At 35.8% G+C, this 17,963-nt stretch overlaps 1 pseudogene across 1 annotated transcript in view; it reads right to left on the reverse strand.

The window, feature by feature from the left end:
• LOC309806019 (large ribosomal subunit protein uL1m-like) overlaps positions 1-17,769 on the reverse strand; it is a 35,171-nt pseudogene extending 17,402 nt beyond the window's left edge. Inside the window, exons 1-2 of the transcript in view lie at positions 17,677-17,769; positions 972-1,690 (exon numbers count right to left, since the gene is read on the reverse strand). The product of the transcript in view is annotated as a large ribosomal subunit protein uL1m-like (transcript). The remainder of the gene's footprint in view (positions 1-971; positions 1,691-17,676) is intronic.
• Between the last annotated feature and the right edge of the window lie 194 nt (positions 17,770-17,963).

Raw genomic sequence — 17,963 nt, forward strand, 5'->3', positions numbered from 1 at the left:
TTACCTGTTTTACTGAGGGCATACAGTGAAGGGAAAGAAAAACCCAGCAAAAGTAGAGTGTTACTTAGGAAAATGATAACACAAAGGAGGAAGAGAACTGAGGCTGTATGGCCAGCAAAGGTGTGAGTTGGGAAGCCACTTCTGGGTTGATGTGTTTGATTTAAAAGAAGTAACTGGAAATTCTCCTGAGAATGCTGGTTTACGATTTATCTTCTCAGAGCAGCTCAGAAGGTAGTGTTTCCTCTAGGTCTCATCTGCCAGAACAGATGCTTCTCTATGAACAGTTGTTTTATATACATTCCTTTTATATAACATCAGAGTCAGTTTACTTCTTCAGGTCAACATGAACATCATTCTTCTTCATTATAAGTGACAGGGAAAACTAATATATGACTTGAAGACTACTTAGCAAGATGGGAAAATCAAATGTGGGCCTCTAAAGCCTTCTAGGTTTGTAGCAGGATTGTACTTTTCTGCAACAGCAGTCTCATTTCATTCAGTCCTGAGGGAAAAATCTTGCCATATTTTCCAGCATAATTTTTATACTTCTCTGCTGTCAAAGAGAACCCCTAATAAAATTTTCCATTTCAGTGGAATAACAAGTTAAATATTTCTCAGTTGTACCTAAAATTTGACATTGCTAGAAAGTTTATATTCTAAGACAAAAGAAGTTACAATTCATTGGCATTAGTCTATAATAAAAATGTAATGCACTGGGATATCATCTTGGAAGGTGGAGAGTTATTTCATATATTTAGAACTCTTCCTTTTTTTTTTTTTTTTTTTTTTTGCAGTACGCCAGCCTCTCACTCTTATGGCCTCTCCCGTTGCGGAGCACAGGCTCTGGACGCGTAGGCTCAGCGGCCATGGCTCATGGGCCTAGCCGCTGCACGGCATGTGGGATCCTCCCGGACCGGGGCACGAACCCGCTTCCCCTGCTTCGGCAGGTGGACTCTCAACCACTGAGCCACCAGGGAAGCCCGATGCCCAGTTTTAAGTAATTCAAGTATTGGGGGATGTAATGGCCAATGGAATTTTGAATAAGCTTGGAAAATCCTTTTTTCAGTTTCTTCTTTAATGGATTAATCTCAGGCATTCCTTCAGGAACAGCCACTTAAAAATCTGCATGAATTTTATAATGCAAATTCTTCTGAATCAGATTAGCTCCTTCTGCAAATGCTGCTGCATTTTCTTCTGCTATTTTAATCTTTGATGCATCCCTTGTAAATATAGCAACTTTATTGATTTCTGAAACCAATGGATATGGAAAACAAAGAACACTGGCAAATGACTCCACTTTTGTTGTTTTCCTCATGTGCTGTATCCAGTGTCAAATCAAGATAAACACCTTGCTTTGGGTTAATATAATCCAGAATTTGAACTTTCTTAAGTAAGTGAATAGCTTTATTAACCTTGTATATTTGCTGTGGGTACAAGTGTTTTAAATGCATACCCTCAGGATTTATTTTCATATAGTTGTATGACTTTTTTTTAACTCCTCTTTTCTTTTTTTCAATCTGATGCTTTTCCTTTGGCACCATTTTTATTTATTTATTTATGTTAAATTTTTGCAGGCTTTATAGCAGCAATGCAATATCTGTTGAGCATGTGAATGTTTACAGGACAAGAATAAAGAGATAACTGATAAACCATCTTTGAAAAGACTATGGCTTTGATGAGTATCAAGATTCTACTGAGGTGTCATAAGGATGCCATCATGTTGACCATTTTAAATTATGTTGACCTATAACCTTTTTATTTTCAAATTTGCCAAAGCAAAGATCACTTTATTATACATTCTAATTTTAACTTTTAGGGTTTTTTACTATTATTATGGGGATATTGCTATATGAACAACTCCAGGTTAAAAATAATTTATGTTCTTCTCTTTACATTGATGAAATAGAATGAGGATGTGGTTGATTTGATGAATTTTGCATAACTTGACCATTCCAATAATTTGTATCAGAAATGACACCATTTTTCTCAGTTCTCTATCCATCCTTAGAAGCACATCTTTAAGGAGATTTTGAGGCTAAAGAAAGTATGGCTAATATTAGTTACTCTGCTACTGTTCTCTCTATCAGCAACACTATGTAGACATCTAAACTCTACAAGATAACAGAAAAATAATTGGACTTCTTTCTCACATTGCCATGGAATGGTGTTTTCTTTTATTTTACATGTTACACTTGCTACTGTAATTTTTCTTGAACTTCATAGTCTGAGTTTGATATGATACATTTTAATAAGCAAGGAATAGACTAGTGTTATGCAAAGAGGATGGTGAGAGTGGAGTGCACTAAAAGGGGACATAACATTTAATTGGATACTATGTATTATTGGAAAATAATCTGGTACCTGACCTGTTTAAAATTCAAATATATACATATTCAAATGTGTTGTTGTCTTTGGTGAAGCATGAAACCATACAGCTGATTCTCGGCGGGGGGGGGAATTATATATGTACACACACACACACACACACACACACACCCTCTCTTTAAAGGATTTATTGGTTTCATTCAATGCTAAAATTGAAGTTTCCTTCTTTTCTCCTAATTTTATTTGAGAAATGACCCCACAAATCCCTAAGTTAATATTTTCTACTCTTTTAACTTACAATGGATTTATAATGATCAGCTCACAGAAGGTCTTTCTCTTTGTTACCTCATATGAACAATTAAATTCTTCTTGGTTGTCCCAAATCCGTTTCACATTTTAACTTTTGCACATATATATTAAAAATCATCTTGCTTCCTATAAATATATTTTATTTTTTTTTGTTTCGCTTTTCTATGTTATATACCATTGTCTCCATTTAAGTGTAGAATTTAAATTCATTGTCCATACTAACACTGATTCTGGTCATATCAGTGGAACCTCACACCATAATAACAAGAAACCAATGAGCAAGAATTCTGTGTAGTATCTCTAAGCACAATTAACTGACTTAATAGCATACCAGGAATGCAAAATCATTTAAATTGTTAAAATAAGATCTGGTAATTTGTCTTTTCCCCATTAAGCTTACTGCATTTTGGTGTTTGATGATTAGAATGAGGGGAATACACACTGTAATGGTTAAGGCCACAAATAAACCTGCACTCCAGTCATTAATATCAAGCCACTGGTGACTAAGCATTCAGTACATACATAGTTATTACTGTCAGCTGAAAGGTAAAGAGGGTTCCCAGAGGTGCCTCTTTTTATGGCTTTCACAGCACTAGAAATGCCTTAACATATAAAACACCTTTTCTTCTAGACGGAAAAATCCACCTATCAGATTTCTAGTCTGCATGTCATTAAGCCTGTTTCTAATACTGTTTTAGAGGTTTTTGTGAAGTGTGTTGGCTTGAAAATTTAAGGAAAAAAATCACTTTATCCAGGAGATTATTTTACTTTCCTTGGTCCAGTTAAAGAATGTATGATTTCATAGACAGGTATTCTTTTTTTAAATTCTAATCCAAGGGTTAGAATTCTCCTTTTTATTTTATAAATAAGGGAACTCTCAATGAGAAAACTACATTCTCCATAGTAGAAGTGCCCCCCAAATAAAATAGATCATCCTCTATTATTCGCTTTTCCTCGTTTAAAACAAGGTTTCCCAACATTTATAGTCAACATCTTGGACGATAGAATTTTGTTGTTTTTGTTGTTGTGGAAGCTGTCCTGTGTACTGTAGAATGTTTAGCAGTAGCCCTGACCTCTACCCACTAGATACCGGTAGCACCTTCATACCCCCAGTGATGACAAGCAAGAATGGTTTCAGATATTCCCCATTGCCATTATTGTTGTATCTGTTAAAACTGCATCTTTGCTGTGCCAAATAGATTATCTTTACTTCTCAATTCACATACTTTCCTTTAGAACACTGATGTTCAAGGATTAGTTCTACTATGGTCTGAATGTTTGTCTCAAATTCACATATTGAAATACTAATGCCCAATGTAATGGCATTAGGAGGCGAAACCTTTGGAAAGTGATTAGGTCATGAGGACCCTGCCCTCATAAATGAGATTACAAAAGGCCTAAGGGAGCTCCCTAGACCTTTTTACCACATGAAAATACAACAAGAAATTTGCAACCTGGACAGGGGCCCTCATCAGACCATGCTGGAATCCTACTCTTGGAATTCCAGTCTCCAGAACTGGGAGAAAAAAATTTCTGCTGTTTATAAGATTCCCAGTCTGTGGTATTTTGTTATAGCCTCGATGGACTAAGCCACATCCTTATCCCTGTAAATAATATTTAAGTATTTATGAGAGTTATCCCTTTGATTTTTTTGGTGTGTTATTTTTGGGGGGGTTGTGTTGTTTTCTTTGTTTACATTTTTTTACCTTAGTTTTCTTTTGGGGTTTGTGTAGAAGAAGTAGAGGAGAAAAAGGAATAAAAAGTGTAGATAATGGAAACCCAAGAAATTCTCAGTGGCAAACTCCACTCCATGTTTGATTCAATTGTCAAAATATTCATAGAGCCTAAAAGCAATTAGTTTGAATGACTAGAGCATTGTCAAAGGAGACAGTAAGTTTAAAAAACGTTAAACCTCTGAGCATATTTTTAAAAATGCAGAAAAATAGTCCCATTAACTCTGCTTTGTTATGCATTAACTGCATAAGAAGAAAAATGGGTAAACCAAGTGTAGGCCCAGAGAAAGTGGTCTGGTTATAGAAATAAACCAGCAATTCTTGTCAATTCAATTTTCTATCTTCAAATTTATGCTGTTATATTTTAGTTAGCATCGCTTCCATACATTCAGCTGCCATTTATTTCTTACTGAAACAATTGAATGGCCTTGGGTATTTATTAGGGATTAGACAAGAAAATAGAACCTCTATTTGTTGTAGTATGAAAGGCTTTAATAGAGGAAAAGAGAGGAACACACAGTCATTAGTGGAGCAAGGATCCTACAGACAAAAAGATGTTTTTAGATTGTAACACTGAAGGGATGAACCTTAGAAATTCTACTAGATGGTGCTGGGAAACAGAAACGTCTGGGTATTTCCCACTGATGATCTCATCATGCAACACTGACATGGATAACTTAAGATAAGTTATTTTTTTTTAGATAGTGAGAAAGAGAGAGAGAGAACGGAAGGGAGGTAAGTAAATTGATACTGTAAGGATGTTTCATATGGAAGTTCATAAACAACTTCAATAATCAAGCTCACAGTTTCCTACGGTACAGAAGATGATAATAGATTATCCTGTGCTCATCTTAGCTTCTCATTCACCACAAAAATTATCTGGGATTTGATTTCCATCTCTGATACTAAGGATATTTCTTTCCTCTGGTATAGGGAAGACTTCTTTCACATGGGAGTTTTGTCTTCTGCTTTCAGAAAGGAAATGGGAGGTCAAAGCATTCTTCTTTTATCTGCTGTTTTTCATGTACCTTTAGCTCAAAATAATCTTCATGCCAAAGTAGCATTTCTTAGGGTGGCATACTCTGCTACCCGTCATCCCTGCCCCCCACAACTTTTGAAATTTCCCCAAGAAGTTTCACAGTCCAGAAACAGAGTTGATGGACTGTTCCAAACCTCACTGAAACAGTCTTAGTCTTGAAAATAAGTCAGTTGAGTTAAACAGTTGTGTCTTATTTCAAGGGGCAGTGCTGGAAATGAAAGTGGGTGAGGTTATCTAAATTAGGCCTTTTTATGGTGCTACCAATCAAGCATTTAATGAGGGGCCTTTCTATGGAAACAAAAGAAAAAATTAAAATTGATGGTTGGAGCAAACTCAGTTTTTAGTTCAGATGGAAGTCAGTCTAGAAAATTTTTAGATGTTGAACTCTAAGCATCTTTCGGTGGTGGACTGAGGATAGTAGTGGCAATCTGATAAATTTCCTGGTTTACAGATCAAATGTCTGACAATGGCATCTGGTATTACAGTGAATTTTATGAGCGACCCATAAATAGTAGGCACTGAGGCTGTCCATACATAATCTGATGTGGTGATTTTTCTAATGTTTATATCAAGTTATCCAATTTTTGCTTGCAGGGTTTTGAAAGAAAGTTCTTAGTGATTTCAAATCAGAAGTGTCGGGGAAAATTGTCTACTAGCCTTAGTAATAGTGAGGTTCCTTTGCATAGTTTTACAAGTGATGCATTGACTAAGGGGAGTCTTGAGGCAGAGAAAAATAATATGCCAGGTGAAAAATGGGTCTGGGGGAATTTGATTATAGTAGTTGCCATTTTGGAACTCATAAAAAAAATTGGAGAGATGTCTGAATATTCCACATGAGCAGAAACTTATTGGTGGTGATCTAAAAGTGGCTCTCTGCTCATAGGAATACACACATTCAAGAAAGGGTTTTGAGATGTTTTATTCAAACAAGTTCATACTGTAATAAAATGGTGGTAATTATTAAAGATAAAATAACTTTTTATAATTTACTTGCAGAGAAAATTGAAAGCAACAGATAAAAATATTCAAGAATTATATGTGGATTTCATCTGCACATCTATTCTGTATATAACATATTAAGATAATTTTTCTGTGGTTACATTTATACACACATATTTATATTAAAATACACATATGGATATGTGTATTTGCGTGTGTGTAATATATAAATATATATATATGTATAATTTCATGATTACAATACACTCAGAAAAATGAAAACACAAATTTTGTGTGTATTTATACAATATTCACAAAGTCAAATATTTGAGTTGAAATGAGATATTAAATCTAAATGCATTAGCATTTTATATTTTCATTTCTTAATTGATTTTTATAAGAATCTCTAAAAATGAATAATGTTCCATATTATAACTGGATACAATTTAAAATTCAATTTATTTTACCATATTAAATTCTCTTTAGTATAAATATTTGATTCTTCTTGTGATTAGTACTAAATTTAACTTTAATGTAAAACATTTTAAAATGAAATATATAGTATTATTTTTTTTTCATTGAGAGTAACAGTATTATAAAGGTTTTGGGAAAATATAAATAGTCATATCTTTTTCACCCCAACAAAAATATATCTTTTTCTAAATTATGAAATTTCAGAGCTTTAATGAATCTTCAGCTGTTATCACATTAGGGTAGGTCATCTCTTAACAGTAGTTTAGAGACCAATATTATTTTTAGTAGACAAAAGCAAGTTAATGTTTTGTAATAATAAAATGAAAATAAATTACATTAAGAATTTTACTCAATCTTGGTTCCAACAAATTTAACTAGGAAGCCTCTTAATTTTAATGACTTTCAGAAGTGTTTTTACATTTTTTTTTTTTTTTTTTTTTTTTTTTTTTTGCTGTACGCGGGCCTCTCACTGTTGTGGCCTCTCCCATTGCGGAGCACAGGCTCAGCGGCCATGGCTCACGGGCCCAGCCGCTCCGCGGCATATGGGATCCTCCCAGACTGGGGCACAAACCCATATCCCCTGCATCGGCAGGCGGACTCTCAACCACTGCGCCACCAGGGAGGCCCGTTTTTACATTATTTAGTTCTCTACCTTGTTTCATAACATTCAAAATGTTCATGAATATACTCTTTAAAATAATTATTCTTGGGACTCCCTTGGTGGCTCAGTGGTTAGGAATCCACCTGCCAGTACAGGGGACATGGGTTCGAGCCCTGGTCCAGGAAGACCCACATGCCACAGAGCAACTAAGCCTGTGTGCCACAACTACTGAGCCTGCAAGCCACAACTACTGAAGCCCGCACACCTACAGCCTGTTCTCCACAACAAGAGAAGCCACTGCAATGAGAAGCTCATGCACCGCAATGAAGAGTAGCCCCAGCTCGCCACAATTAGAGAAAGCCCATGGGCAACAATGAAGACCCAACACAACCAAAAATAAATAAATCAAATTTAAAAAATATTATTCTTTCTTGTCAATATTTCTATTGAATACTAGTTTTTCAATGGATTTTTTAAAGCTATTGACAATGTTGGTAAGCCCAGTAGAATAATTTTGTATATACATTTAAAATCTTAGTTGCCACTCTGATGAATTTCTACTTATCTGAATAAGTAGAATAATTCTATGTAACGTTCTATAATTCTATTTATTTATTTTGGAGAAAAAGAATGAAACTTGTAATTTCTAAATGGTCACTTGGCATGAAGATACGTGGTAATACATTGCAAAGTATTGTAAAATGAACTTTACAGCTCAGAATTTTTATAGTAATTTGTCAGGTTTTTGAGGGTCTACTTTGAAAGAACATCAAAAGTTATTCCCCCAAAATACATTTCCAGACAAGCAAAATTTTTCTATAACTGCTAAACAATATTCTTTTAAAAAATTATTAAAGGCATATATATATATATATATATATATATATATATAGAGAGAGAGAGAGAGAGAGAGAGAGAGAGAGAGAGACATTATATGTAAGTTATACATGTAGTAATTTTATTGATTACATGCATTTTACTATTGGACTAGACAATTTTTGACTTTATCTTTATATCATGTATATTTATTATATATTACATATGAACACATGCATACATTTTTCTTTTGCTGTAATCCTGAAATACAATAGCCTCTTAGCAAATGACAGAATGAATTGTTCAATGCTGGACTGTACATTAAATATCTAAAACAGTGGGGTTATAATTATATGTTATTCATAAACTGATAAAATCATATTTTAACACTTAAGGATATTGACAATGAGAAAGAACAATAACACCTATAGGTATTCTAAATAATACTAGGGAAAATATAAACCAAACTCATAAATTCCTGGGTTTGATTCTCATTAAGTTTATGGTCTAATACCTGTGATATTTTCTACCATGTCCAAACTTCTAGAGACATTTTGGAAAACATATACCAGAGGTATATGTTCATTCATCTTAGACTGCTTAGATTGCTATGCAGATTAGACTTTTTAATACAGTATTTAAAACACTAATCCTAGTGTCTCATATGTAGTAGGTTGTGCATTTATTTTAATACATAGATATGATTATATGCATTATGTATATGCCATATATTTGTACATAAATTCTCTAACTAAAGCTTAATAGAGGTAGTATAACTTGTATGTATGAAAAGACTGAACAAGTCATCCCATGTCTTTCATTATAGGCACATCAACATACACCGGCCTGCAATGTCTGTATGCTCTTTCCATGAAGGAATTGAAACAGTCTTCCATTCTTTCTAAGGAAGAGGAAACAAAATGTTTATTTGTAACTATGTAAAGTACAATACTTGTTGATTACAATTAACTCAGCATAAATCAAGAGATAAATAAAACAAATTCATATTATTTTCATGTTTTACAGAATATTTATGTTGTTGAATTTTCAGATAAAACAGACTTTTCTGTCTATCCAGGATATTCTGTCATATATTTTCTATTTTATAGTGCATGTAAAAAAAAGTATTAAATAACTTATTTAGGATTTATTTTGTCTCTAATTCCAGAACGTTGAATGGCTTCAAGATTTTGATATACTAATAAGTTTATTACCCCTCTCCAGGTTCAAAATTTTCATAGGAGCCATGTGATAATGATGCACCTTTGCTGAAAGGATGAGGCAGGTGTGTTTTCAGTAGGCCCTTAATGGTGAGTTTGGATTTTTCTCATCTGCCAAATCATGAACTTTTAGTAAAATTCATTAAACTACAAAAAAAAAAAAAGAGAGAGAGAGAAGGAGAGATTCAAAATTTACTAAAAGAATTTATATAAAAAGAAAAATAAAATGGCACTGAAGGTTTTGCTGCCTCTACAACATAGTTCACAAACATAGGTTGTGAATTAATTTTAACCTGTGTTGAAATGTACCAGGTTGCAAAACTTCATGGCCTTAATCAATACTAGGGCATAAATTATAGTTTATTCTGTGAATCCCAAATATTAAAAAATAAATAAATTTATTTATTTATTTTAGGCTGCATTGGGTATTCATTACAGTGCGCCAGCTTCTCATGTTGCTCAGTAGGTGTGACACACAGGTTTAGTTGCTCCGTGGCATGTGGGATCTTCCTGGACCAGGGATCAAACCCATGTCCCCTGCATTGGCAGACAGATTCTTAACCACTGTGCCAAAAGGGAAGTCCCTGAATCCCAATGGTTTTAAACAAAGTATACTCTTTAATCTGAGAGGAGTTACCAAAGATAAAATAGAGGAAAACAGGTATACTCCACCTAAACCATGAGAAGTCTTGTCTTGCCCAATTTCATCATAGTCATAAAATATTCTGTCATAGACAAAGGCAATCCAACTCAACAAACAAAAAATTAAATCAAACAGTTATGAAGAGTAACTAAGTAGAAATAGATTAAATTAACTTTATTACAATTAAGAATTACCTTACAATTAAAGCAATTGGAGAAAGAGGCACCAAAAAAACCCCAAAGTTAGCAGAAGGAAAGAAATCATAAAGATCAGATCTGAAATAAATGAAAAATAAATGAAGGAAACAAGAGCAAAAATCAATAAAACTAAAAGCGGGTTCTTTGAGAAGATAAACAAAATTGATAAACCATTAGCCAGGCTCATCAAGAAGAAAATGGAGAAGACTCAAATCAATAGAATTAGAAATGAAAAATGAGAAGTAACAATGACATGGCAGAAATACAAAGGATCATGACAGATTACTACAAGCAACTATATGACAATAAAATGGACAACCTGGAAGAAATGGACAAATTCTTAGAAAAACACAAACATCTGAGACTGAACCAGGAAGAAATAGAAAATATAAACAGACCAATCACAAGCACTGAAATTGAAACTGTGATTAAAAATCTTCCAACAGGGCTTCCCTGGTGGTGCAGTGGTTGAGAGTCCGCCTGCCGATGCAGGGGACACGGGTTCATGCCTCAGTCCAGTAGGATCCCACATGCCTCAGAGTGGCTGGGCCCGTGTGCCATGGCCTCTGAGCCTGTGTGTCTGGAGACTGTGCTCCACAATGGGAGAGGCCACAACAGTGAGAGGTTTGCATACCACACACACACACAAAAAAAATCTTCCAACAAACAAAAGCCAAGGACCAGATGGCTTCATAGGCGAATTCTATCAAACATTTAGAGAAGAGATAACACCTATTCCTCTCAAACTTTTCCAAAATATAGAAGAGAGAGGGACACTCCCAAACCTGTTCTACGAGGCCACCATCACCCTGATACCAAAACCAGACCAAGATGTCACAAAGAAAGAAAACTACAGGCCAATATCACTGATGAACATAGATGCAAAAATGCTCAACAAAATACTAGCAAACAGGGCTTCCCTGGTGGTGCAGTTGTTGGTAGTCAGCCTGCCAATGCAGGGGAAGTGGGCTCGTGCCCTGGCCTGGGAGGATCCCACATGCCATGGAGCGGCTGGGACTGTGAGCCATGGCCTCTGGGCCTGCGCATCTGGAGCCTGTGTGCCACAGTGGGAGAGGCCATGGCAGTGAAAGGCCAGCGTACCAAAAAAAAAAAAAAAAAAAAAATACTAGCAAACAGAACCCAACAGCACATTAAAAGGATCATATACCATGCTTAAGTGGGGTTTATCCCAGGAATGCAAGGATTCTTCAATATATGAAAATCAATCAATGTGATAAACCATATTAACAAACTGAAGGAAAAAAAACATATGATAATCTCAATAGATGCAGAAAAATCTTTCAACAAAATTCAGCACTGATTTATGATAAAAACCCTCCAGAACGTAGGCATAGAGAGAACTTACCTAAACATTATAAAGGCCATATATGACAAACCCACAGCCAATATCGTTCTCAATGGTGAAAAATTGAAACCATTTCCACTAAGATCAGGAACAAGACAAGGTTGCCCACTCTCACCACTATTATTCAACATAGTTTTGGAAGTTTTAGCCACGGCATTCAAAGAAGAAAAAGAAATAAATGGAGTCCAAATTAGAGAAGAAGAAGTAAAACTGTCACTGTTTGCAGATGACATGATACTATACATAGAGAATCCTAAAGATTCTATAAGAAAATTACTAGAGCTAATCAATGCATTTGGTAAAGTAGCAGGATACAAAATTAATACTCAGAAATCTCTTGCATTCCTACACACTAATGATGAAAAATCTGAAAGAGAAATTAAGGAAACACTCCCATTTACCATTGCAACAAAAAGAATAAAATACCTAGGAATAAACCTACCTAAGGAGACAAAAGACCTGTATGCAGAAAACTCTAAGACATTGATGAAAGAAATTAAAGATTATACAAAGAGATGGAGAGATATACCATTTTCTTGGATTGGAAGAATAAGCATTGTGAAAATGACTATACTACCCAAAACCATCTACAGATTCAATGCAATCCCTATCAAACTACCAATGACATTTTTCACAGAACTACAAGAAAAAGTTCACAATTTGTATGGAAACACAAAAGACCCAGAATAACCAAAGCAATCTTGAGAAAGAAAAACAGAGCTGGAAGAATCAGGCTCCCTGACTTCCGACTATACTACAAAGCTACAATAATCAAGACAGTATGGTACTGGCACAAAAACAGAAACATAGATCAATGGAACAGGATAGAAATCCCACAGATAAACCCACGCATATATGGTCACCTTATCTTTGACAAAGGAAGCAAGATTATACAGTGGAGAAAAGACAGCCTCTTAAATAAGTGGTGCTGGGAAAACTGGACAGCTACATGTGAAAGAATGAAATTAGAACACTCCCTAACACCATATAGAAAAATAAACTCAAAATGGATTAAAGACCTAAATGTAAGGCCAGACACTATAAAACTCTTAGAGGAAAGCATAAGCAGAACACTCCATGACGCAAATAACACAAGATCCTTTTTGACCCACCTCCTAGGGAAATGGAAATAAAAACAAAAATAAACAAATGGGACCTAATGAAACTTAAAAGCTTTTGCACAGCAAAGGAAACCATAAACAAGACCAAAAGACAACCCTCAGTATGGGAGAAAATATTTGCAAAGGAAGCAACAGACAAAGGATTAATCTCCAAAATATACAAGCAGCTCATGCAGCTCAATATCCAAAAAAAAAAAAAAAAAACACCCAATCCAAAAATGAGCAGAAGACCTAAATAGACTATTCTCCAAAGAAGATATACAGATTGCCAACAAACACATGAAAAGATGCTCAACATCACTAATCATCACTGAAATGCAAATCAAAACTACAATGAGGCATCACCTCACACTTGTCAGAATGGCCATCGTCAAAAAATCTACAAACAATAAGTGCTGGAGAGGGTGTGGAGAAAAGGGAACCCTCTTGCACTGTTGGTGGGAATTTAAATTGATACAGCCACTACAGAGAACAGTATGGAGGTTCCTCAGAAAACTAAAAATAGAACTACCATATGACCCAGCACTCCTACTACTGGGCATATACCCCGAGAAAACCATAATTCAAAAAGAGTCATGTACTACAATGTTCATTGCAGGTCTATTTACAATATCCAGGACATGGAAACAACCTGTGTCCATCAACAGATGAATGGATAAAGAAGATGTGGCACATATATACAATGGACTATTACTCAGCCATAAAATAAATGAAATGGAGTTATTTGTAATGAGGTGGATGGACCTAGAGACTGTCATACAGAGTGAAGTAAGTCAGAAAGAGAAAAACAAATACCATATGCTAATACATATATATGGAATCTAATTTAAAAAAGAAATTGTTCTGAAGAACCCAGGGGCAGGACAGGAATAAAGATGCAGACGTACAGAAGGAACTTGAGGACACAGGGAGGGGGAAGGCTAAGCTGGGACGAATTGAGAGAGTGGCATGCACATATATACGCTACCAAATGTAAAATAGATAGGTAGTGGGAAGCAGCCGCATAGCTCAGGGAGATCAACTTGGTGCTTTGTGACCACCTAGAAGGGTGGGATAGGGAAGGAGTGAGGGAGATGCAAGAGGGAGGAGATATGGGGATATATGTATATGTATAGCTGATTAACTTTGTTATACAGCAGAAACTAACACACCATTGTAAAACAGTTATACTTCAATAAAGATGTTAAAAAAAAAAACAATTACTGACTCAATTTAATCAGCAACTGGTGGATACCTTGCCATCATAGATTCAGCTATACTCCATTCAGGACCTATGCCTTTCAAGTATAGTGTGCCTTCACCTTCAAAAAGACATGGTACACCTTTATCTGTCAACCCATGGGGTATAATAGCTGTTCCATCACACACAATATTTGCAGGCTAGGGCTCAACTGCATCCACCTTTCTCCAGGAACACAGATATATCATCACAGCAGTAACATTTCTCTGTGAGTACACTCATTTGACATACAGAGTCAGGACATCCAAATACTCACAAATGAGCTCTAAAAAAGAACAGGCTACTGCCACATATAATGTACTGGTCCCCACTACTTCAATAAATTTTGTGACATCATTTGGTCAGTTGATGAGACATTTCATCCTGACCTTGTTAAGAAATAACTGCTGAACTAGCACCCACAGTATTGAAATGAACTCAATATCTTTTAGGGCTTCTGGGATTTTAAAAGAAACATATTCCTCATTTAAAATTTTGCTAAAGCCCAGAAATGCTCTTATTCATAATTTGACTGTCTTTGATTGACCCTCCTCCCAACAAAAACTCTAGAGTATGTCCAAATTACAATATAATAGATACTCAAAATAGTGCCCCCAGAGACTCTTTCACTCTACAGAGTATAGGAAGTTCCTTTCATACCTCCTAGACTCCTTGAGCCACCTATGATGGCCAGAAAATATCTATGGGCTTCCTAATGCAAGAAACTGCTCTTGGGCTTCCCTGGTGGCGCAGTGGTTGAGAGTCCGCCTGCAAATGCAGGGGACACGAGTTCATGCCCTGGTCCGGGAAGATCCCACATGCTGCAGAGTGGCTGGGCCCGTGAGCCATGGCCGCTGAGCCTGTGCGTCCGAAGCTTGTGCTCCGCAACGGCAGAGGCCACAACACTGAGAGGCCCACGGTAAAAAAAAAAAAAAAAAAAAAAAAAAAAGAAACTGCTCTTCTTGGCTGCATGTTACCTGCCTTTAGGGCAATAATTGCTGGATGTACACGTAGGTCTTATTGAAATAGAAGTTTTCACAGGCACTAGACATGGAACCTTCTATATCCAGCTGTCCATTATGACTTAGGTCATGGAAGAAGCACTCCATAAGCTTGGCCTCTTGCTAAATGAAAGCAGTGTTAATAGGATAGAACCAGCACTGAGCCCTTTAGTATATCCGCTACACAAGAGAGATGGCCTGTCCATCCTTAGTCCCTTTTAGATGCCATGATGCTGGATGAAGTCATTCCTCTACCAAATCTCTTGGCTACATGAGAGTCCTTTGGGATTAACTGACAGAACAGCAAAGGGAATTCATATAATTTATGAATGGTAGCACCACCATTACATGTGCTAGGGCCCTAAAAGGAGAGTTGCTGCCATCCTCTGATTAACCATGGTATTTCTGATTGAGAGCAAGACAGATGGGTCAGCACAATTGACCAAACTTTGGACAGCCATTCTTAGTAATGGATGGCTGGAGCAACAGCAGCCCCATCTGCACAAATTTACAGACTCTTGGACCATTTCCAGTGGTATGGCCATCTGATCTGGTCAATAGCCAAAACAGCAATTCCTTATCCAGGGTTTCCCTATCTGGAATAAAGAACATTGGAAACATCTTACTTCACACATACCCAAAATATAAAGTGCAATCATACATATCTCTGCCTACACTAAAGGCATAATACAAGGTTTCATCAAGACACCCCCTTATCTACTTTGGAGTTCAAGATATCATTGGTCGTGACCAAGGCACACATTTGTTTTACTTTTAAACTTCTTATTTTTGGGCAACCCCAAAATAAAGACCTATTGCTTCCTCCTTCAGCACTGATAAGAGGTTCAAATCATATAAGCTGCTCGTCTGAACAGGAACTCTCACCCTGGCTCCACTTCAACCATAATAATAACTAAAACCATTCACTGCTCTTTGTGTCCTCAAGTCACTTTTAGACCTATTTGCTCTCTTCAGAAAACCTCATTATGAGTAATAAAACTTTCAATACTGTCTTGGTGTGTGTGTGTGTGTATGTATGTATGTATATGTGTGTGTAGTACATATATATTATTTATATATAATATAAACATATATTTCCATATACATGGAAATATGTATATGTATGGAAAAATTATAAATAAAAGCAATTAAGGTTAACATAAATTCAGAGGAGTGGCTATTTAGGAAATTAGGGCTGTATATGAATATAGAATATATAGAAAATATATAGAGACCATATAGAAAATATTCAGTGGACTGGAAACGTTATATTTCTTAAGCTGGTTGGCAGGCACATTGATAACCATTAATTTTTCTCAAACCCTTCTCATTAATTTTAATGTTTGCATTCAATTGTAGACTACAAATAGGTTAATATGATCAAAATTCTAGTCATAGGAACAATGAAAATGAAAACCAAAATTTGAAGCAAGGACAAATTTCATGCATTTGAAAGGAAATTGGAAAGGTTTAAAAATTTTGTAATTGTACATAATAAAAAGTATCCACAGCAATGCAGATAAGGTCTAATGGATAATCATCATCATTGGAATTTGAATTATTCTTCATCTATTTATCACATGGCAATATTAACTTGAACACCAAAAAATTTTAAAATTAAGGCAAATTAATTATTTTCATGGGGCTCAGAAAATAATTTAATAAAACACTAAGAGTCTGAATTTTCATTTTGCTTAATAGAGGTTACAAACTTTATGTACTATAAAATTATGATTGAATGTCACTGACATATTATGGATATAATGTCTTCAAAAATTGTATTTAAAGTCAGAGTTCATAGGTAAAATACTTGCTGTGTTAAATAATTTCTATGCCTCTCTGTTTCCTCATCCATAAAACAAGGATAATAAAAACCTTTGTAAGAGGTTTGTTATAAGGAATAAAAGATAATGGAAGTGAAAGTGATTTTCACAGTGTCTGACATACATAAGGCATTCAATAAAGTTTTGACATGATTTAAGAATGCTCTTAAAATAAGAAAATATTTAAAATAATATGTGTGCTTCACTACTCCCTAATGAAACAGCATAGAAATGCTTCCTGCCTCTTGAACACTGACATAAACCTAGACTATTATTTAAGTGACCACATATTTAGGGACAATCAGAAGGGGCAGCATGATGAGTTTGGTAAGCCAGGAAGCAGTGAACATTCAGGGGCCAAAACATTAGAATTTCAGTATTCATGCCGTTCTCAGGAACACAAATTTGTTGATGGGGGTGGAAAGAGCGAAAAAGGATCGGCTGTTAGTTCTGAAGAAATTGTTAATCCAAATTACCATACTATTGCTATTTACCTTGAATTTATCCCATGTCATCTCTGATTTATGTTTGAACACACTACTCCTGTAACCAAGCAGGACCCCATGGGGCCTTCCCGGGACAGATGCCACCCTATATCCTCTACTGCAGCTCCTCTCTGAAGTACTGAGATAATAGTATCTGATACATATTTCCTGAGATTTTCAGGTGCTAAAACCACCACCAAATGGAAGAAATTAACTACTTGATGATCATGAACATGTAGCCCCCAGAACTTCTGGCACCTAAGATGTTAACCACCCTGTTACCTCGCCATCAACCAATCAGAGAATTATGCAGGATCTGGTCACATACCCTGTGACCCCCTCCCTCACCTGATCATTAAAAATACTTTGCTGAAACCCTTCAGGGAGTTCCGGTTTTTTTGAGCACAAGCCACCCATATCTCCGTGCATGGCCCTTTCTCTGCTCCAAACTCCAACATTTCTGCATTGGTTTAGCTCACTGTGTGTCAGGCACATGGACTTGCGTTTGGTAACACTTCTACCCTTAACAATTTTTTATGTGTGTGTCTTTTTACATCTATTTGTATCTTCTTTCTGATTTCTGTAAACAGATTAAGACCCAGAGCAGAAAAGAATGAATATTCCAGGTCTAGCTATGGCAGAGTTCATATCC

This window comes from Mesoplodon mirus (assembly GCF_964341445.2).
Source record: "Mesoplodon mirus genome assembly, chromosome: 6".
Lineage (NCBI taxonomy): Eukaryota > Metazoa > Chordata > Mammalia > Artiodactyla > Ziphiidae > Mesoplodon > Mesoplodon mirus.